The following is a 21,862-nucleotide window of genomic DNA, read 5'->3' as shown; positions in this document are numbered from 1 at the left end:
AAGCACACTACAGTGGAATGTCTATAATCTTCTGGGAAGATTATATGGTTATATAAAGCAGTAGTATTATACAAAGCCCTGCCACTCCATCTTGAGGTGTTGCTACAATCCAGACTCTCCCAGTGTTGTGATTGGAAGCAACACAACCATTTGTAAAGTTATGTCATAGATAGAATAATAGAGTTGGAAGGGACCTTGGAGGTCTTCTAGTTCAAGCAGGCGACCCCATACCATTTAAGATAAATGATTGTCGAGTCTCTTTGAAAGCCTCTAGTGATGGCTCATCCACAACTTCTGAAGGCAGGTTGTTCCATTGGTTGATTGCTCTCACTGCTAGGAAAGTTCTAGGTTGCTTCTCTCCTTGGTTAGTTTCCATTCATTGTTTCTCATCTTGTCTTTTGGTGCTTTGGAAAATAGGCTGACCTCCTGGTCTTTGTAGGAGCCCCTCAAATAGTGGAACACTGCTATCATGTCTCCCCTAGTCCATCTTTTCACTAGACTAGACATAGCCAATTTCTGTAACTGTTCTTTGTATGTTTAAGCTTCCAGTCCCCTAATCATCTTTGTTGCTCTTCTCTGCACTATTTCTAGAGTCTCATCATCTGTATTCCAAGTGTGGTCTTATGAAGACTTTGTAAAGTGGTATTAGAACTTCAGATGATCTTGATCCTATCCTATCCTATCCTATCCTATCCTATCCTATCCTATCCTATCCTATCCTATCCTATCCTATCCTATCCTATCCTATCCTATCCTATCCTATCCTATCTTTTTCTCTTTTCTGGGATGCTCTACTTCAATGCCTTGAACTGAAGTTTCAAAATAGTTCAATAATTTGATGGCAATTTTGCTTCATGGAAAAAGACGTCTCTGCAAACATCCCTCTTATCAAATGGCAGAACTGCTCCAGCCAGATTTTCCAAAGAGAAGTCTTGCTTTATTTGCTTCTTAGATTTACATCCCATGTGAAGACAGAAGCTTATGTTTGTCTTATGCGAGATCTCCCTTTTTTTTTATTCCCATAAACTTCCTATGCAGTTGATTCTGAGAGGGCCTGGCTTACAGACACCGATGAGTTTCTACAGTTGAAGGAGGATTTAAGCCTGGTGCATCAGCTTTACAACACTGAGATACATCCTGAAGGAGCTCTTTGACTGAAGCCTCATTAAATGAAAGCCTTCTTCGAAGCTCCATACAGTCTTACAAAACAGTACATTTCTTTCACTGCAATTTCAAAAGAATATTCCATTCCCTGGGACAAAATAATTGTAAGACCTGTCACAATATGATCTTCTGACTCATCCCACTAGCTTATTATAATAGTTAAAAAGAAATGATGATCAATATCTCCTGTCAGCCAAAAGGATGGGGCAACATTTCTATTACTGAAAACAGCTGTTGTATCATGTTGTGTCCTCTTCCTTATTTATTTATTTATTTATTTATTTATTTATTTATTTATTTATTTATTTCCCACCTTTATCATTTTTACAAATAATTCAAAATGGTGAACATATCCAACCCACCTTCTTCCTCCTATTTTCTCCACAACAACAATCCTGTGAGGTGAGTTGGGCTGAGAGAGAGTGACTAGTCCAAGTAAAAAGATTATCACTTCAGAAATAAATGCTATATAGTGCTGTTTATGCATCATAGTGTATGATGCGTGCAACTATGAGAACCCAACTACCTCAAAAGATGGAAAAATGATGCTTACAAGTATGAAAGCCATCTGTGTTTTGAAAGAAAAATCTAAACCCATTTTAACTTGTATTTCATATTCTTGACAAAAAGCAGAAAATATATCCTCTGTATTGGTTATAAGAATACCGTGGAAGCTTCAGTAGTTAAATATTTCCTATATTTTCATGAGAACAGCAAGTTTCTGCTTCCCCTTTTAAATCAGCCTCAGCCTTATTCCAATACGACGTGTATTTCTGTAATGCTATTATGGATATTTTAACAGAAGTATCCTAAGTAAGAAGGCACAACATGAATGTCAAGATGCTGAAGTGAAGAAGACTGCCCTGGCCAAATGCAGTTTTATCTGCTGGGCAGTATAGTTGTTTTTCCTCCTTCCCACCAACCTCCTGAAGAAAATATTTTTCTGTTGATTGGATGTTTGTAGACAAGAGGGTGTTTTTCACCACTGAAAGGACTGTAAGAGGAAGGAGAAATTGACTTCTAAGGATGCTCATTGTCAGAATTTAATTTCTTCCCCTCCCAGTGACCCTTTTTGGCAAAAAAGGAAAGGCTCAACCTCTTTTTTTTTTGCTTCTGAAAAGTCCCCAAGGGTAGGATTTGTATTTCAAAGACACGCAAACATCCTCAAAGCCCAATGCCCTTCTCCACAAAGGTTCTTTCTGAAGTTAAGGACAACCAGTGAGAGGATCATTGATGCTGGTGAGCTTTAACTCTTCTCAAATTTCCACAAGTATCTAATTGTCTCTAGCCATTCTTGAAGTGTGGAAGACATTCCATTTCACATCAGGGGAGATAATCTAGTCCTTTTGTAAATTAGACAGCCACCGAGATCTAGTTGGGGTTCATGAATGTGGAAGCATAATTCTAACTGGATGAAGAACCATGCATGTAGCTAGCTAGTTTCTGAAAGATTAAACTCACATAGGCCTTTTAGAAAATTGATATCATTTTGTTGCTGAACTACTTACAGGGAAATGGCCATGGGTGGGCAAAGACCTAGGCTGCATTCTTCTGCTCACTGACAAACAACTGATATGCGTGTTTGGCAACCCCCCCCCCCCAGTAACCTCACTGTACATTACTGATGCCCACTAGAACAGGTAAGTAAAGTAATACCTGTTTATTTTTCCAGCTCATTAATTGGAGGTCAATAAAACCATCATGATTAAAAATCTTTTAGCAACAACTTAATCTAAACTAATTGATGCTCTATAGAAATACTTAAGATTTATGATTTGGTTTTAATTTAATAAACTTAGACTGTACATTTTTTTGTAAACAAATTAACGATCTATTATATGACATACAGGGTTGACAAGGCAGAAATACAATAAATTCAAGTAATATAGTCCCTCTTCCCAGGAAACTCAGTAACAAAATATCAGTTTTTTGAAATTATACATTCTAAGGCATGTATTTTTAGGTGAGTGAAGAAAGGGAGAGGACAGTCCACTGGATGGAATTATCTAAACACTGCTTATTTCAACTGGTAGTTGAAGCAACGCAGCTGCAAGTACTGAAGATTAGTTTTAAACATTAGAAGAAGGCACAGCATGAACAGTACCCCAGGTCAAATGTGGCATACAAGTCACAATGCTTAGCTTTACACATTAAACCAAAACCATACAAGTCATATGGCTTAATGTGATTCCTTTGGCAGCGATTGGTCTTGGATCAATTTTGCAAGGATTTTAATCTATATGTGTGCTAGCACAGTGCAGGCACATTAGCACTCAGTGAGATCAGCAGCTTCCATGAAATGGGGACCAAATAGTTAAACAATATAAATACATAGCACTTACTGTAAAAGTACTTTTCAAGAACTTGACCTAACTAATCATACACATTTTCAGCAACTTAAAAATGGTTCACGCATACTGCCTTAAAACAATCCATTCATTTAACTCCTTCACCAGACTTAAGGTTCTGTTAAAAAAGACATAAAGAATGCTGTTTTTGTTTCTCTTTTGGAACTTTTTGATCTTAACTACAAGAGATTGACACCAAAGCTTTATAATTCAAGTTTTTATGATTTTATTTAATTAGCAATGCTGATGTCCAAATTTGTTTTAAATTTCATAGTATAATTGAATAAATGTACTCAATGCATTAAAAATTACAGATTAGCAACAATGTCAAGAATCCCATTAAAATCCAAAATATTTAAAACAGTCAAGAACCACTACAGACAATAGTTTCTCTGAAATCATGTAACCAGTGGTGGGATTCAAATAATTTAACAACTGGTTCTCTGCCCTAATGACCGGCTGGGTAGGCGTGGCTCGGTGGTTATGTGCCTGGATGGGCTTGGCCAATTCAACGTCACTCACGTCAATGGGCACTTCGCCTTAGCTGTTACAATGTAATAAGGGTTAACCAGAGAGGCAGTTTCTGTAAGCAGGGCAATAAAGATTAGGCTAGAAACAACGCCATAATGTTTTCCTTCCTGCCTTCCTTACAGGATTAGCTCTGTAAAGTGGAAAAAAACAAAATAAGATTTCTTCCAATAACCGGTTCTCCGAACTGCTTAGAAAGTTAACAACTGGTTCTCCCGAATAGGTATGACTGGCTAAATCCCACCACTGCATGTAACACTTCAATAAGATTAAGATTTCAATGCAGAATTTTGGTTAGAAAGTTTGATGGGCTCCATCTTCAAGATTAAAGAAGGGCAAAATTGTATTTTACAGATGAAGTCCACTGGAAATCCACTATCAATGGACAACATAGCTTTTTGAAAGTTCTAATACATAGGTAATCCTTTAAACTGTTTTTGTTGATCTTTTTTTCCAATGAGAGATTTATGAATATGTGGAATTACACCTCCACCAGCAATTGGTGCTTTGATTAATGAATCCAGTTCTTCATCACCTCTTATTGCAAGCTGCAGATGACGAGGAGTAATTCGCTTTATCTTCAAATCTTTAGATGCATTCCCTGCCAGCTCAAGAACCTCAGCTGTGAGATACTCTAAGATAGCAGCACTATACATCACAGCTGTAGCCCCCATACATCCATGACTTGTCATCCTTGATTTCAGGTGCCGGTGAATACGACCAAGAGAAAACTCTCTGTGAACTAGCTCTCTGTGAACGAGATACCATCTTGGTTTTCATCTTTCCAGGGTCCTTCCCAGCTTTTCCTCCAGTCATTTTAAACAAAGTCTGTCCATCCGTGGGAGGAGAAATGAAGAGAATTGTTTAGGCCAGGGGTCAGCAACCCGTGACTCTGGAGCCGCATGTGGCTCTTTCATCCCTCTGCTGCAGCTCCCTGTCACTTTTGATAAGAGTTTTTGGTTAGGACAGGTAAAGGAAAAAGGACGCCGCGCTAGGAGGAGACTCTATGGTGGCAGAACTGGACTTCCGGTTGGCAGAGGAAAAAGGATGCCACATTAGGAAGAGTCTCTATGGTGGAAGAACTGGACTTCCGGTCGGCTCCAGAATTGAATGGGGGCCTTCCAGTTAGGACCTTTGTGGCTCTTTGAGTGTTTAAGGTTGCTGACCCCTGGTTTAGGCCAATTGAAGACGACTACTTTTCAGTATTTCGATTACCGCTGCTGCTATTTTCCAACAGCTCCATTCAAAACTTTCATGTTTGCCAATTTTTGAAAGGCTAGGTACTTTTAATGATGAAATTGGCAGATCTGATTGCAACTTCATCTGGAAGAGATGGAATTGGTTCCATGATTTTTTATATCAATTGATCAGGAACTACAGAACTGCAGAACAGATTCCTTACCACACTGAATGAACACGTTTGGATTCATTCATATCATAATTACCTATACACCAGAGGATCAATTCCAGCAAACTCAGTGAGAAGGGCAGCATAGAAATTTAATAAACAAACACATTTAAACAAGTACATCCCTATTTTACTCATGAGAAAGATATGTGTGTCTTTCCCATTTTAAAATCAGTGGTGCCTGTTTACATTTTACATACAAAATGTTTACATTTTGACAGGGTTGTATCCAGAATACAATAAAGTCTATAATTCTTTGTCTAGACTATATCTTCAACATGTGAAAGTTCTGAATGCATATATTCGCTCATTTGGTATTGCACTCTAAACTGTACCCCAATTTGGCTCAGTGTTTGCAGAAATTTAATATTATGGTCAAATCAACAGGCCAAATATGGTGATTTCAAACAGCAGGTCTCTTTTACAGTTAACCCAATACCCCATCCACTAGAAAGACTGTGATAGAACCCCAGTTAGAACAAATCTGACAATCTTCAATGGTCTCTTCCATAAACAGTAAGTTAAAAAGAATCCAGGGATGATATTGCAAACAAAATTTGTGCAGCTGTCCTTTTTATTTGCGCTGCTGATTGCTGGGTCTTGCTAAACAATGGCAGATGTAGCAAAAGGGTATCTAAATACATTTTGGTAATGTTTGCAAGGACCATGAACGTTTCCTGGATCATTCCATTTGTTAGAACAAAAGTCAAATGCTTTACAACTGTTTTCAGGAAAGGAAGAAAGTCATGAGCCCAAATCAGTCACCTGACCCAACCTTTCGCCCATTTTTGTCTCTTTCTGATTCTGCTTTGCTAATCGTCACCTCTTTTACCCTCCATTTTTTTCCCCAGTTGGAAAAATTTGCTAGAAACATTTTTGCCTCAGGACAGAAATGTCCTAAAAAAAGGAGGAAGAAAACCTCATATTTCTCCATCAATACGGTAGCTAGAGAATTGCAGAAACGGACAGTCAGCCTCCTCACTAGTTAGAAACCTCTTTGAGTCATCTGAAGCCAGATCTTTTAAATCACAGACTGGGCTTGAACCCAAACAAAATGACCTTTGAATAGGAATAGGCCAGTCAGGGATATCCAGTGAGGTAGATTTTCAGGTTTTATAGGAGCTGGAAGAAACTCCTTCAGGTCCTTTCCTTTGTCAACTCACAAGCATAGTATTCCTGGGTCCCTAAAGCAATCATAGTTCGGAGTTGGGTTTCATAGCCTGGAACAACCAGTTGGCACTACCTACAGACAGAATCAGATGAAGAAGTACTTCAATACCTACCCTTCAACTCATCTGAACTCCCAATTCTGGGATACCCATGGCTTGTAGAAACCAAAAAGTACAGTTTACATCCTTGCCAAAAAGCATATCCCAACCATAGATAGGACATCTTAGCTTCTCCTGTTGAAATCTCCATTTAATGCATTTAACACTACCATTAAAAGATCAGAGCTCTTGGTACAAGCTTCAAAGAAATGGTGTTCCTTTGCCTTTTTCTTTCTCTCCCTCTTTAATTCAGAAACATTCTCTCTCCATTTCCAAGTGAAGTGGTGCCTGTGCGAGCAAGTGTTTCCCCTTACTATTTTTGTGTGGGGATGTTGGTATGGTCTATGAATTCTGCATCTTGTAAATTTTTGTTTCTCTTTGCTGTGACAGGAAGCCTCAAAATTCTAGCTTTGCTTATTGTATCATAGTATAAGATTATTTGTGTTTCTGCCTTATCCATTTCCTTCAGCTGCTCTGCTATTTTCTGAATTCCTTGTCTTTTTTCACTCAATAAAACTTATTCAAATTTTCCATAGATCACTGTTTCTTATTTGCTTCTCTTGTATGCTACTTATCCTTCTGCCCCCCAAAAATCAATGGCGTATTATCTGGTTTCCTAATTAGAGTGTTATTAGTCTCAAGTATTATTTAATATACCATATTAATGGACTTCTGGAAATCATATGTGTTTAATAACACATAGTATAGGGTACCAAGAGAATTAGTACTGTGGGAAATTCTGGTTCATAATATTTAATGAAAATATCACAAATAGTAACTGAAACACATGTAAACACTCATCAGCTTAACTATACATTTTAAATCATTATCTTAAACCAGGGGTTTACATTCTGAGATCCTAGGGTTGTATAAGGCTCTCCAAAGTTTTGGGTGCGGTCCCCAAATGTTTATGTCCAAAATTGATAGTGAATGTAATTTTTAATACTTAAAGGAGAAAGAGCACAATACATAATATACAAAAGGATGAAGGCTATTGCTTAACGCATTGTAAGCCGCCCTGAGTCTTCGGAGAAGGGCGGCATATAAATCAAATTAAAAATAAATAAAATAAAATAATCATAAGAGGAAATTCATAAGCATGATAACCATACCACAAATTATATTGTGTAATTTAATTGTACTTAAACACAAATTAATATAAAGCCAATTTTGTTTCCATCCCAATCCCATCTACTTTTTGATGAGTGATTGTTGGCACACTACTCGATGATTGAGTGCGGTCTTTAGTTCACAAAAGAGTGAGAACTTTTAATGGAGAATATATGAGATGGAAATAAAATCTGGACCTGGAGTGTGAGACTTAGATCTTTAAACAATATCTATCCCACCAACTGTGATACCCTTCTGGAATGTCTAAAGGTATGGTGTTAGACATACCACTATGTGGTTCTGTTTCCTCCTGAACTGGCAGTTCCAGTTGTTATGCATACTGAACAAGCAGTGAAGCCTTTGGAAACTCCAATTTGGGGTTCCATTGAGTTTTGCTTTCTCCCCCATGTTGTTTAATATCTACCTAACATTGCTGGAGTGGTCATCCTTTGGTTTGGGGTGAGAATTCATAAATGTGCCAGTGATGCTCAACAATACATTGTCATCCCAGGGAGGCTATAAATAATATGGAAATGTTGACCTAGTTGACCTCACACTTGAGGGTGTGAGAGATTGGAGGGATAATAACCTCTGATTAATTCCAAGCAAGATGTAATTCTTGTTTGTAGGTGATCAGTATGGTTTAACATCAGTCCCATACTTAATTTAGGATGTTATCATGCTCTGATTGAAAATGCAGGTCATGTTTGTGGTTCCAACTGAAGTAGAAATGAAGCCTTTTGCCAGGGGCAGACTTTCTTGAACCAGCAAGCTCTTACATCTGTGATGCATTCCGTTACCATCTCACACTTAGACTACTTCAATGCACTTTAGATAAGGTTACTCTTAAAAACAACTCTGAAGCTGCCATTGGTTCATCATAATCACCCTCATCAATATCTACCTAATGTTATCAAAAATACATATTTATGTCTTCATAATTATACATAATTATAATTTTTATCCAATAAAATTAGTTTTAATTACAATTTAACAACCAACAACCCAATCAATATTTACAATGATGACAAACACAACCATACATATACAAAGGAACATACTACAATACTGTAAACATATCCATAATATAAAGACAGTCACTTCTCATGAGATGGGCAGCTGTACAAATTGGATGAATGAAATAATCCAAGCTTTAGCAGCTTTACCAATAGGAAAAAGCAGCTTTACTTGGGGGGGGGGAGAGGAGAGGGAGAGAAAGGTTTGTTAGTGCTGCACCTGTTCTTTGGTTGCTGCATTGCTGTCAACAGACTTCCGAGCCCCAAGTAAGATGTAAGTTAACATCTACAAAGCTTTACACAACTTAGCGCCCTAATACTTACAGGATCATCTCTCCCATTCCTGTTTAGCTCAGCTTGTGTATGCATATAAAGAGAGTCTGCTGAGGATCCTTCACTCTTTGTGAGATGAAAAGGGTGCGAATCCAAAGGCATGCCTTTTTGGTTACAGACTTCTCTGCCCCCTCCTTCCTGTGTAACACATTGCCCTTTAATTCAGGGAGGCCCCACTCTGCTTGCCTTCCTGAAAGCTTTTAAAGCAATCGTGTTCCATTGAGCTTTTGATGTGGATGGTGGACCTGGTCCGCCTCAGTAGGTGTCCTTTTGAGGACTGATAGTTTAATTTTCTTCTCTATTTTCTGTGTTTGTAGACAGCATTTAGTACCTGAAAGGTATGAATAAATATTCTTTATGACATAATCAACCAATAAGTCAATCTATAAGAAGAAACCCTACCTATTTTGCCCTTGTCCCCATAAAAATCTGTCAAGTGTATCCTTGGCCACCAAAACGTTACCAAACCTTGCTACATTGGAAGGAATGTGGCTTTGATTAATCAGGAAATTAATCTATTGCAAACTTTCCTTTTCAAAGGCCATTTATTTTTCCTTTTGCTGCAAATGAACACATGAAACTCCTTTATGTTTTGCCCCAGTTGTACTTTCCATTCCAAGCAAGAGTTCATGACTATTTTTCTGTTTTTGCTAGATTCTAACACTGTGTAAGAGCTGACTTGGTAATTGAAGTCACATTTTAGTGTTTAGTGAAGGAAACCAGTGCTGTATACTTAAGTAAATTCAGCTCTGCTATATATGTTTGTCAGCACTCGATTGCCAGCATGATGATGGTGATCAGATGTTGTTTGAGAAGTTGGATATGCTGATTGGTTTTGATAACTTGAAATTAACAGCTGGATGTATAGCTTGTAAATAGTCGTTGTGGTGAATTCTCACATCCCAGCATAATCGCCTCTTCCTGCCGAGACCTCTTTCATGATTCCCAACTTTGTGGAATCATCCCCAGAATCCAACGCTTGTGGCCTTTTTTCAGAAGTCAATGAAGTTTTAGACTTGATTAAGTTGGATGTATGGGCGACAATTAACATTTGCACATGCTGGTGTAACGGCTTCATGTGTAATGGTTTTATATGCCTTAGTGGCTTGTATCTCATTGACCTTACTCTACATTCTTCACTGAGAAGAATCTTTCTTTCTTTCTTTCTTTCTTTCTTTCTTTCTTTCTTTCTTTCTTTCTTTCTTTCTTTCTCTTTCTTTCTTTCTTTCTTTCTTTCTTTCTTTCTTTCTTTCCTCTCTTTCTTTCCTCTCTTTCTTTCTCTCCTTTTCTTCTTTCTCTCTCTTTCTCTCTCTTTCTCTCTTTCTTCTTTTCTCTTTCTTTTCTCTCTTCTTTTCTCTTTCTTCTTTTCTCTCTCTCTCCCTTCTTCTTCCTCTTCTTCTCTCTCTCTGACATACAGTATGCATGGGTGATTTGTCAGTGTGCTTACAACTCAGAATTGTGCTTCTTGAGTAAAATGTATAGTTCATTTACCAGTCAATTTACAAACAGACTTCTGCTTATTGAATAAAAAGGATAGTTAATTTTGAAAATGGCAGGGATGAATAATATGGAAGAATAACTTTTCCTAACCTGTTGATGTCTATATATATTAAGCCTAGATGCCCCTATCCCCAGACATCATGACCAACCTGTCTGGAAGACATTGGAATGGAGAAGTATTCGTCAGAGCTGCGTGAATAGTCTCCAACCAAGAATGTCTTTAGTGTCACATCTCATTCCCAGTAATTTGTGTCCCATTCTGCAGATAAAACAGGCAGAAATTCTTATCTAGATATTATTCCATTTTGTCCATCCTATCCTTATTCATCATGGACCAATCCTATTCCATGATTCCTGACCCTATGAAAATATCATTCCTGTTTTTCAATCCTATTCTTCCTTGAAAGAGTGCAAAGGACCATACTCATTACATGTAATCCTAAATTTATAATACTTCATTTAGTGACTGTACAAAGTTACAACATCACTGAAAAAAGTGACAGTTTCTCACACTTATGACCATTGTAGCATCCCCTGGTCGTGTGATCAGAATTTGGATGTTTGGCAACCGGTTCATATTTATGATGATTGCAGTGTCCCAGGGTCATGTGATCACCTTTTGCGACCTTCTGACAAGCAAAGTCAATAGAGAAGCCAGATTCACTTAACAACCATGTTACTAATTTAACAACTGCAGTGATTCTGGCAAGAAAGGTCACTTAACAACTGTCTTGTTTAGGGACAGAAATTTTGGGCTCAATTGAAGTCGTAGGTCAAGGACTACCTGTGTTTATAAGAAACTGACATACAACCAATGTGCTATGATTGCATAGAAGGGCTGATTGGGTGAGTCAATCTTCCATTTAATTGACCAACTCCGGTGTAATGGCAGTGCATTTTTAAAATTTATTTAAGCATTAATATGATCCCCTCCCCCAACTCAGACCTGTGAACAAGTGACCCAGTTTGTGGGGAAATGCTGTTTTCTAACTCCATTTAGCCTCTCTAAAGGAAGCTGCTGTCATATCCTCCCTTTAATTGTTGTGACATATCACAGCCAGCTCCAGGAAAGATATAATCAGGAGGCTTTACTCAATCCCAACCCCCTCAGCCTTTTTAAAACTATAACTTCCCCCTATAGTTATGTTGGTTGTAGAAGTAAAAAAGAGAAGAGGGAGGGAATGCCTAGAGAAGCCCCACTGTCATGTGACCATTTTAAGCCACTATTCTATCCTGTCTTAGAAGTGAGCTGGATAATTTCCCCCAACCCCATCCCAAAATATTCTTTGGACAATTCAGTTGATGGGAGGAGTTAGTTTAGCCATAAAGAGCACAAAGATATTTCAGGCTAAAAACTAACTCCCTTTGGGTAAATGTCCACAATTAGTTCATATAATATGCTTAAAGCATATTTTTATTTTAGTTTCAAAAGGGGTCTTTTTGAGCATAACAAAAGTGATGGGTGAATAAGAAAGAACTGCAGTTACACACATGTACTGTCTGTTATGTCTCCACTCCTTGAACATTCTCAATTCTTCTTCTTCTTTAAAGCACAACCTTGTGACAAGGAATGTGTTTTAAAATTCAGATGGTCCCAAATTCTGTCCTCCTCATTTCTACTTAGAAGCCCTTGACTTGCTGGCTTACTTAGGAATATTGAGAACTGCTACCCAACAAAGAGTTCAAGTCAACACTGTATGCTTTATTACCTTTCTCCTGGACTTTTTAGGCTTTGGTATTATTAGTGCTCCCTACATTAAGAGAGACTGTCTACTATTTTTTTATTCAACAATTCACTTGTCAGTGGGAAATTCCATGTGAAATGTTCCCCTAAAAAAGTCCTGTATTATGTCTGTAGGTATCTTGAGAGTCAAAAGAAAGCCCATCTTAATCATTACTCCTCAAGATTAGCACAACAACAAAGCACAGCCATGGAGACATGCCATCTGAAAGGACTCGTTTGCAAGCCAAAACAAAGTCTATTTAATTTATCCATATTAGAGGAGAATCTTGATCTTAGAAAAAGACTATGATAGAATAAGGCACATTTGAAGACAAGATAAATATAGACAGTAATCTAATCTTAGAGTAGGGAGTACAGCTACTGATGAAATGTTAAAACACATATGTGCATACGCACGTACATGCACACACAGAATATATATATATATGTATATATTTCAGTATATTTCAGAATTACAGGCGGCACGCCCTCCTGGAATTCTGGTTTTCACAGTCTCTTTGCTTGTCAAACCTAATATCAAGTGAAATAACCTAATTTGACTTGGCAAAAGCTCATACAATATGGGCTTGATATCTGTGACACAGTCTTTTGAAGTTTCTTATAAACAATGTTTTCTCAGCTTTGGAACAGGGAGTGAAATAATAAACAATGTTTCTGACTCCAAAGCTGCTGCAGAAACCTGCTGATCAGCACGCAGCTCATCAGCAAGAGCAAATCTATGGTTAGGCTTCCATATAGGAAAACAATGCTAGTTACACTCAATCTTAGATGTGGCCATGCACAGTGTGTTAAAGATGATGCTTTGCTGGGTCAGCACTTGGCAGACATTAACAAGTAGCTTTGACTGAGGAACATGATCCGACCCATTCTGGTTAGGAAATTAAGTGTAATTTAAATGACCACAAATTTGGATTTTCAATCAATGCAGAATTTTGCATTGTCGGTTGCTTACATTTGAAGTAGTTTGTCAAAATAGGAAAGTTCTCATTTATGGATTGTCAAATGCAATGTGGAGAATCTGTATTTATATGTAATGTTACTGATGCAGAGGGGAACTTGCTACTGCTTTGTGCTTTTTGGAATTATTAATGGACTAAAACAAATTATATTGTTGGTGATAGTGATGATGGCAGTAACAGATTCTTTCAGTTTTATCCTCATAACAACCTATCCAGACAATAAGGCTGAGAAATAGGGATGTCTCGGGATTACTAAATAAGCTTTCTGGCTAAAATCCAGTCTTAGAAATCCCAATTCAATATGCAAAATACTGTATTATATTACCTCTTAATTTAGAGCTGTGTTTCTCAAACTTGGCAACTTAAAATGCACGGCCTTCAACTCTCAGTATTCCCTAGCCAGCCATGATTTAGAGCATGATTTCACAGGATCTAGGAAACATTGGATGGAACTGCCAAACCAGCATCTTCTGCTAATTTTAGTGCTCTTTAAAAGATAGTTCAGAGTACAATTTGCACACCTGATCAGAGATGCCCAGGAAAAAAAAATAGTATGCCTATTGGGGCTGTGTTTCCAGAACTGATTTTTTTTTAAAATGGACAAATATTGTTATGTTTTTGGCATTTGCATATTAGTAGAATAAAAAACTCTTATGGTAGTGGGTAATCTCTTTTATTCTCTTTATTTTTTTGTGTGCTACTAAAAGTATTTTTTATCATGTAGTCTTTAGTCTGCAAATAGGAAAATCAATCTCTCCATGATATACAGCAGATTTGCTGTGTACCTATTTGTTTCCTACGCACAAGTTACTAAAATCAACCTCCAGTTAAAAGGACCCCAGGTAGAAGGACTAAGGCAGTAATTTGTCTGAATTTACTGAGAGTTTTCCTGTCCAAATGTAAGCAGGATGGACTTTGCATGAAGAAAAATAGACAGTAGAATTATAGACAAAGCCTACTCACTCCCCGTTTTAAGACATTCCAAACATCAATCCTTTTGCTGCTTAAAATGGATATTGAATAATTTACTAGGGCTGTAGCAGCTCTGCTAAGTGGGAATTTCCCACACCAGAATTGGGTCCTTATCAAAAACTTCATCAAATTGTACCTTTGTACATTTTCTATATAAATAATTCAAGGCTGCTATTGCCAGACATAGAGAGACATGGTGGCTCAGTGGCTAAGACTGAGGCTGAGCTTGTCAAACGAAAGGTCGGCAGTTCAGCGGTTCGAATCCCTAGTGCCGCAAAACGGGGTGAGCTCCCATTACTTGTCCCAGCTTCTGCCAATCTAGCAGTTCGAAAGCACGTAAAAAATGCAAGTAGAAAAATAGGAACCACCTTTGGTGGAAAGGTAACAGCGTTCTATGCGCCTTTGGCATTTAGTCATTCCGGCCACATGATCATAGAGACGTCTTCGGACAATGCTGGCTCTTCGGCTTTGAAACGGTGATAGCACCGCCCCCTAGAGTCGGGAACGACTAGCACATATGTGTGAGGGGAACCTTTACCTTTACCATATTGCCAGACATAGTAAAAGGCCTAATGTTCTGATTCTATATGGCTAGGGGAGCACATCTCCCTAGAATTTATGGTTTTGTTTCCAGTGATAATATATATGAAATGAAATGTCTTCAAAAATCTGACTGGAGATTTCATCCCCCAACAGAAATTGGAAACCAGCAGAGAGAACTCTGAAATGAACAGGGGTAAAAGTGTTAAACGAAAGTAAGAAGAAAACTACTATGCCAATAACACCAAGTCTTCTGAAGTTCTCAAATAATTCTTACTCCTTTCTACAGATATTCTTACATATCAACAAGTAATGCAGTTAAAGGCTATCATTGAAGAAAAGGAAATCCAGGGAAATATCTGCAAGTTTTAGCAAAGTGGTACATCTTCAGAAAAAAGGTATGGTTCTTTGGATTTTTGTAAACTGGACAGGTCAGTGATTCCTCCTGCCTTTTTATCTTCCAACAGATATCTTCCAGAGATAACAGCTACTAATAGTCTGATCCTCCTCTTGGTGTAGAAATCCAGTTTTGAAATCTAGTCTAGCAATTCCATAGAGTGTGCCAGATTTCTAAATTGGACGTTAACCACCCAACCACTACTTGGCCCGTTGACTTTTCCTTGACTTGTTCTGTACCCTGAACTAGAAATGTTATTTCAGAGGCGTATGGTTGAGCACAATGACAAATAGTGCTGCATTAGATAGCAACTTGGACTTAAATGCCAAACAGGCAAGAATAGATCTTAGCCATGGAATCTCACCTTTCATGTGTTTTAGGATTCTCCTTCTCTTAAAAGAAATGGCATGGATTTTTACCTTCTTTTACAAATTTACATCCTGGTATCAAATATTTCTATGCCCAATTCCCGGTAAACCTAACTATTGATAATTGATAGATCGATAAGGAAGGAACAATTTCCTTTATTACTTTCAACAGGAAGTGTATTGGTGTTCTTTCCCTGTAACTCAATCAGGCTGAGAATGCCATGCATGTTTTTAAATTAAATGGAAATTAATACTGTCCAGAAGTTTAAAGTCAAAGATCAGCAGGACTTAAAAACAGTGGATATCTGGTTTCATGCCAGAGGCTTCCTTTTCGGTGGAAATGACAAGAATCTAATGGCTAAAGGACTTCCTTTAACTCTTAATGAATTAGAGGAAAAAATTACCTATAACCAGCAAAAATTTGCATTCGAACAGCTGGACTCAAGTAAAACATAGAACCATGGTTGATACTCTCTCATATTTTGTACATGGCCTCGGGGTACTTTATGAGCAATAAGCTCTGTACACTAAACTCATCCTTAATCATGAATGGTGCCACTGATTTCCAGGGAACTCATTATGTGAGTCAGAAAGACTAGCTTCAGAATTTTTTTTGTAAAAAAATGTCTCTAAAAAACATTCCATCAGATTTTCTCCCAAACCATAATAATAACAAAACCACAATCAAATTGAGAATTCTAGTAAGAATCTCTGTAAGCAGGTTCTTGTATGCAAGCCGTTTTACTGAGAGTGACCAAATTTGCTGGAAATTCTTGGGATAGTACTCCCACACATTCAGGGGAGCAGGAGTAGGTAAGGGGAAACTGCCCTACCTATTATGATGATGTGTTCTTCCAATGAACGAAGCTCAGTAGCAATCTTCCTGTATTGAAGAGGAGGCATATTTTAGTTATAGACAAAATCCTTTGCATGCAAAAGTGGCCTGACATTTCATTTTGCCAGATGGACAGATCTTCTAGTTCAGGTCACTTCTCCGCAATGTCTTCCAGACACATTGTGCACCATCTAAGATGTCAGGGTTCCAAGTAACACCCCCAGCAGAAGTAAAACTCCAACACAGGCATTTTCTTCAAAGTTCCATTTTATTAGAGATGTCATATTAGCACATCTGGGAAAACCCAAATCTGAAAGCCCTCCAGGTTTCCCCACCCAAATCAAAATTCCTTCCCCTGCACCCAGATGTCCATCACATGGTCCAATCATATCCCCGTCGCACCTAGAGTTACTTCCCAGTCACGCCTCTCCAGGTGCAAGCTGAACGTCCTTGACTCCCAGGGAAAAGAATGTTGTTATGGCTATACATTTCATCCTGTCTCCATCCACTCCCCCTCCTGTTTCCCACAGCATGTCCATCCACCAAGTGAAGATCCAAAGTAAAAGATGGCCTCCAGGGCTGACAGAAGAGACTGGCCTTTTATCAGCTCAAGAATGCCTGAATGATGCTAGAAGATGCCACCAGTCACTAGTGGGGAAATTTATTTATTTAATATTTTTTTTACACCACCCTGCTCCCAATGACTCTGGATGGTTTTTATATAAAAAAAATATTCTGAACAACAGAGTGATAACAACAACAACAACAACAACAACAACACGCCCTACCTGTATTTGAAAAGTTGTGGGAACATAAAATGGAAAAAGTTGTAGAAAATGAGACAGTGAAGATCTTGTGGGACTTTCAAATACAGACAGATCATCATTTGGAACACAACACGCTAGTTATCATAGTTATTGTGGGCCGAAGCATACAATTTATTAATATCGCTGTACCAGGCGAGTCGAAGAAAAAGAACTGGAAAAAATCATGAAATATCGTGACCTGGCCATAGAAACTATACAGTTATGGATGAAACATGTAACAGTGATACCCCATTGTCATCAGGGCCCTTGGTACCATGTCCAAGAATTTTACAAAACACATCAAGAAATTGCAGCTTCCTGCAATAACACCAGTGGAACTGCAAAAAACTGTGTTACTTGGAACATTGTATATTTTAAGAAGATACTTGGTTGACACCTAGGATGCTGGCAGCAACCAGTATCAACCATTAGCAAGTCAATCATATTTATGATACATTTAAATGTTCAGTTGACTGAGTTTCATGTTTAATGAATAAAAGAGATAATAATAATAATAAAACAAGGAACAGTCAATGGCAAAAGCCGGCAACATCAAGATGCAAACCCATACTACCCAGAAGGGAGGTTCAATCAGTCTTATCAAAGGCCTATGTTATGAACCAAGTCTTCAAGCCTCTCAACAAGATGAGTGCCATCTGGATTTCAGAAGAAATCTTATTCTAGAGAACAGACACTTCACTAGAAAAGGTATAGTGAATGGATCAAAACAAATTACATTGTTGTTGGTGATGGTGATGAACATGGCACCAATAGATTCTCTCTGCTTTATCTTCATAACAACCTATCCAGAGGATTAGTCTGAGAAAAGGGATATTTCAGGATTACTTCCTAAGCTTCTTGGCCAAAATCCAGTCTTCGAAATCCCAATTCAATATGCAGAATACTGTGCTATATTACCTCTTAATTTAGATTAGTATTTCTCAAACCTGGCAGCTTAAAATGTGTGGCCTTGAACACCCAAGATTCCCCAGCCAGCCATAATTTACAGTTCCAAGACATTACAATAGGACTTTGACAGCATCACTTGACTGGCCAGGGGTTCAAATGTTCAACTGGGTATCACTGGCATATTGATGACACTGGACCTTATGTTGTTGAATGACGTTGCCTAGCAACTTCAGGTAGATGCTGAATAAGAGTGGTGAGATTATTCAGCCTTGAAGAACCTCGTACTACAGGGGTCTCAAACTCAATTTCTCCTCCTGCCAACATCAACTGTAACTGAGCACAAAGATAGGAAAAGAAACACTGTAACACTGTGCCCGCCCCAACCCCTGTAGTCAGTCTAAGATACAATGGTCAATGATATCAAAAGTTGCTGAAAGGTCATGAAAAGTCTGGATAACTGCAGCATCCCAGGGGAGGGTTCTACTTACCTTTACTACCAGTTCGCAACCGGATCGCGCATGAGGGCTTGCTTTGCTCTCGCACACGCCTTGCTTCTGCGCATGCACAGATAGCCGATGATGACATCTGGGGCGGTGGGCAGAGCCTCTCACTGGTTTTACTACCGGTTCTTGTGTACCGGTCCAAACTGGGGGCAACCCACCACTGCAGCATCCCCATCTAGGCCCTGACAAAAATTATCCTTAAGTGTGAACAATGCTATACTTAGGCCTAAACCGTTTTTTAAAGATAATCTGCTTCTTTCTGAAAATTTCCAACATTTTCCACAATCTTCCTCCAAAATGGGAGTTTGAAAAATGATCAGAAATTAGCCAATAGAATTGGGTTTGGTGGTGATTCTTAAGAAGGCTTTATATTACTACCTTCAAGGCAGATGGAACTACTCTCTTACCTAAGGATGAGTTCATCATTGCTTAGACCAAACTACAAATCATCTCCCAGAAGGCCTTGAACAACCAGGTAGCCCTTGACTTTAAAACAAACCTACCTTGGAGTTACTTATGGCTACTTACAGATGGTTACTTACAGATTTGAAGTTCTGATGATTGCCCCCCCCCCAGCCTCTGTGGGCACATGACCAGACTTTGGGTGTTTGGCAATGAGGCTGCATTTATGGCTGTTTGCAGCATCCTGAGGTCACATAACTGTGTTTTCCAATGTTTTTGCCAAAAGCCAGTATGTACTTCTAGGTTTCAGCAAAACTGCACCCACTGGTTTGCTTAACAACTGTGATGTTTAATGATTGCTGTGTTCAGGCTCCATTACAATCATAAGTTGAGGACCACATGTATTCTAACATATTGGTTGCTAGATTTACAGTCCTTGGGATACTGTCTCCTTCAAGATTTACAGATTCAAATAATATGGCAAGACTCTCTCCCTCAGCCAGCCAGACTCCAGCTCAGAGAAGATTTGAGTGATTTTATTTGACAGATACCTAGAATAATCCTCAGAGAAACCCTGTAGACTGGCTCTTTTGAAGGGGGGGAAAAAAACCCAGTCATTTTGAACACCACTGGCCACTTACCTACAAATGTAGTAAGAGCAGAAAAATAATTATATTTTTCCATTCTTATTGCCGTGTATCATTTCCAGTATTGGTTCACTCCAATGGCCCTCTAAACCTTGTTTTCTGTGCTACATCTTCCAGCACATCTTGGTAAATCAGAGAATCTTCTGAGATCATCGTTCAGAAAAAATCCACACAGGAACAATCGAATTCAAAGCACATTTTCTGCAAATGATCTGCCTGTCAGGAAAAAGCCCAAGGTTTCTCTGAAACTCAATGGGGTGGATTAGTGTCTGGGCAGACTGATAGGTCCAGCTTCCATGCCTGAGAGGGAATAGTACTGGAAATCTCAAAGGTGATTAGGAATGGATATGGCCATAACAAAGGACAAATTTTAGTGTCTTCTGCTCTCAGATTATTTTGCAATTGCCTTGAGACAAAAAGCAGATCCAATTTCTCTCTGTATCCAGGTCTTACTTTGGTTATGGATGATCCCTCCCACATTCCTCCCGTCAATTTTTTAAAAATGCACATGCTGTTCCATTATATTTATTTTATTAATTTGCATTCTGTTCCATAGCTTACTTCAGTGTGAAATAGTACAAAATTGGATACGAGAAATAAACCACAAATAACACAAGGCAGAGGGACTATTAATTAAGGCTCCTTTCAGAGTTGCAGAACATGTTATGAATATTGGCTAATAAACTGTTTGCAATCTTATCCTATTAAAGGCTTCTGTCTTCCATGTTGTTCTTACCTCAAGCCTGGATTATTATCATACACTGTATTTTACATGGGGATGACTTTGAAGGCAGTTTAGAAACTTCAATTAGTCTAAAATGCAGCGACCAGACTTTTGTCTGGTAGTTGCAAGTCAAAGCATATGTCTCAGATCATATATCAATTCCACTGGCTTCTATTTGCTTCCATGGCCAATTCAGAAGGCTGCATTTTGCTTTTAAAGACATACGTAGTTGAGAACCAGATTTTATTAGGGATCACTTGTTCCCATCTAGGACAGAAGGGAATTAAAACCTATGGCAGAAGCCTTGGTCTCAAAAAACATAAGGGTTTCTTTCTAGTAAACCATAGCCATTGTTACTGCTTTTTTCCCCAAAAGGAACAATGTTGAGTTCAATCCCTTCCACTGCAAAAAGGAACATGCTTCTTAAAAGACTTTTAGAATAATTTTTGTGTACCAGTTTAATAATAATAATATTAATAATAATAATAATAATAATACGGGTTGCTGGCAGCAGCCCATATCAACCATCAACGCCAGTCAATAATATTTCTGATACATTTTTAAATGTTCAGTTGACTGACTTTCATGTTTAATGAATAAAAGTTTATCATCATAATAATAGTTTTTATTATGGTCACAGACCAGCATTAACCTGTTTACATTACAATTTATATTCTTGTTGCAATCGTTTTTTGTTTCTTTGACTTAGCTTTAAATGTTAGTTGTGTTTTGAATCTACAATAAGGAACCAGAATCAGAAGTTGAATTTGTTATAAATATGTTAAAAATATTTTTTCTTACAGAATACTTTTGGTACCATTTCCCTGTTTATAGGGAAAGGTAGGAAATGGGTATCTCTACAGATAGGTAGGAAAAGGGTATCTCTACTATAGAGCTGCATTTCCAAATGTGTGCTTTCCGCTGAACACAATAAAGAACTTGTACATTTAGATTTGTTTCAGATTTCTGTCTCTGTGCATTTCTAGGCATTTTTTTCCCTGCGATGTAGATATTAAATATTACATGCAAAGGAATCACCTAATAAGATTATATATAACAGGGTTATAAAAATATATTTAGGAATTTTCAAATGATTGGCTTAACTGAAAGAGCCCGCTTTCAATATAGTATCATGAACAGATACTGAGAATGCCCGATTTAAATCTGTTTTATTTTGTCTGAAAACAGACTTGCTGAATTGTATTGAAAAGGGCTACATCTGTCAAAAATGGTGTAGGGTCTGCTTGGGAAGGGGGTTGGACTAGATGACATACAGGGTCCCTTCCAGGGGTGAAATCCAGCAGGTTCTGGAGAACTGGTAGCGGAAATTTTGAGCAGTTCAGAGAACCGGCCAATACCATCTCTGGCTGGCCCCTGTAGT

The 21,862-nt window shown here is 38.2% G+C and overlaps 1 long non-coding RNA gene and 1 pseudogene across 1 annotated transcript in view; one reads left to right on the top strand and one right to left on the bottom strand.

The window, feature by feature from the left end:
- The window catches only part of LOC117657172 (uncharacterized), an 86,492-nt gene extending 65,061 nt beyond the window's left edge, over window positions 1–21,431 (top strand). Inside the window, exons 3-4 of the long non-coding RNA XR_004589081.3 lie at window positions 15,180–15,288; window positions 17,021–21,431. This is a non-coding gene — a long non-coding RNA (uncharacterized LOC117657172). The remainder of the gene's footprint in view (window positions 1–15,179; window positions 15,289–17,020) is intronic.
- LOC117657160 (histone H2A.Z pseudogene) lies at window positions 4,448–4,856 on the bottom strand (annotated as a pseudogene).
- Window positions 21,432–21,862: the final 431 nt, after the last annotated feature.

Source organism: Pantherophis guttatus, chromosome 2 (assembly GCF_059756535.1).
Source record: "Pantherophis guttatus breed Tessera chromosome 2, ASM5975653v1, whole genome shotgun sequence".
Lineage (NCBI taxonomy): Eukaryota > Metazoa > Chordata > Lepidosauria > Squamata > Colubridae > Pantherophis > Pantherophis guttatus.
This window is presented reverse-complemented; position numbering and strand designations above follow the sequence as displayed.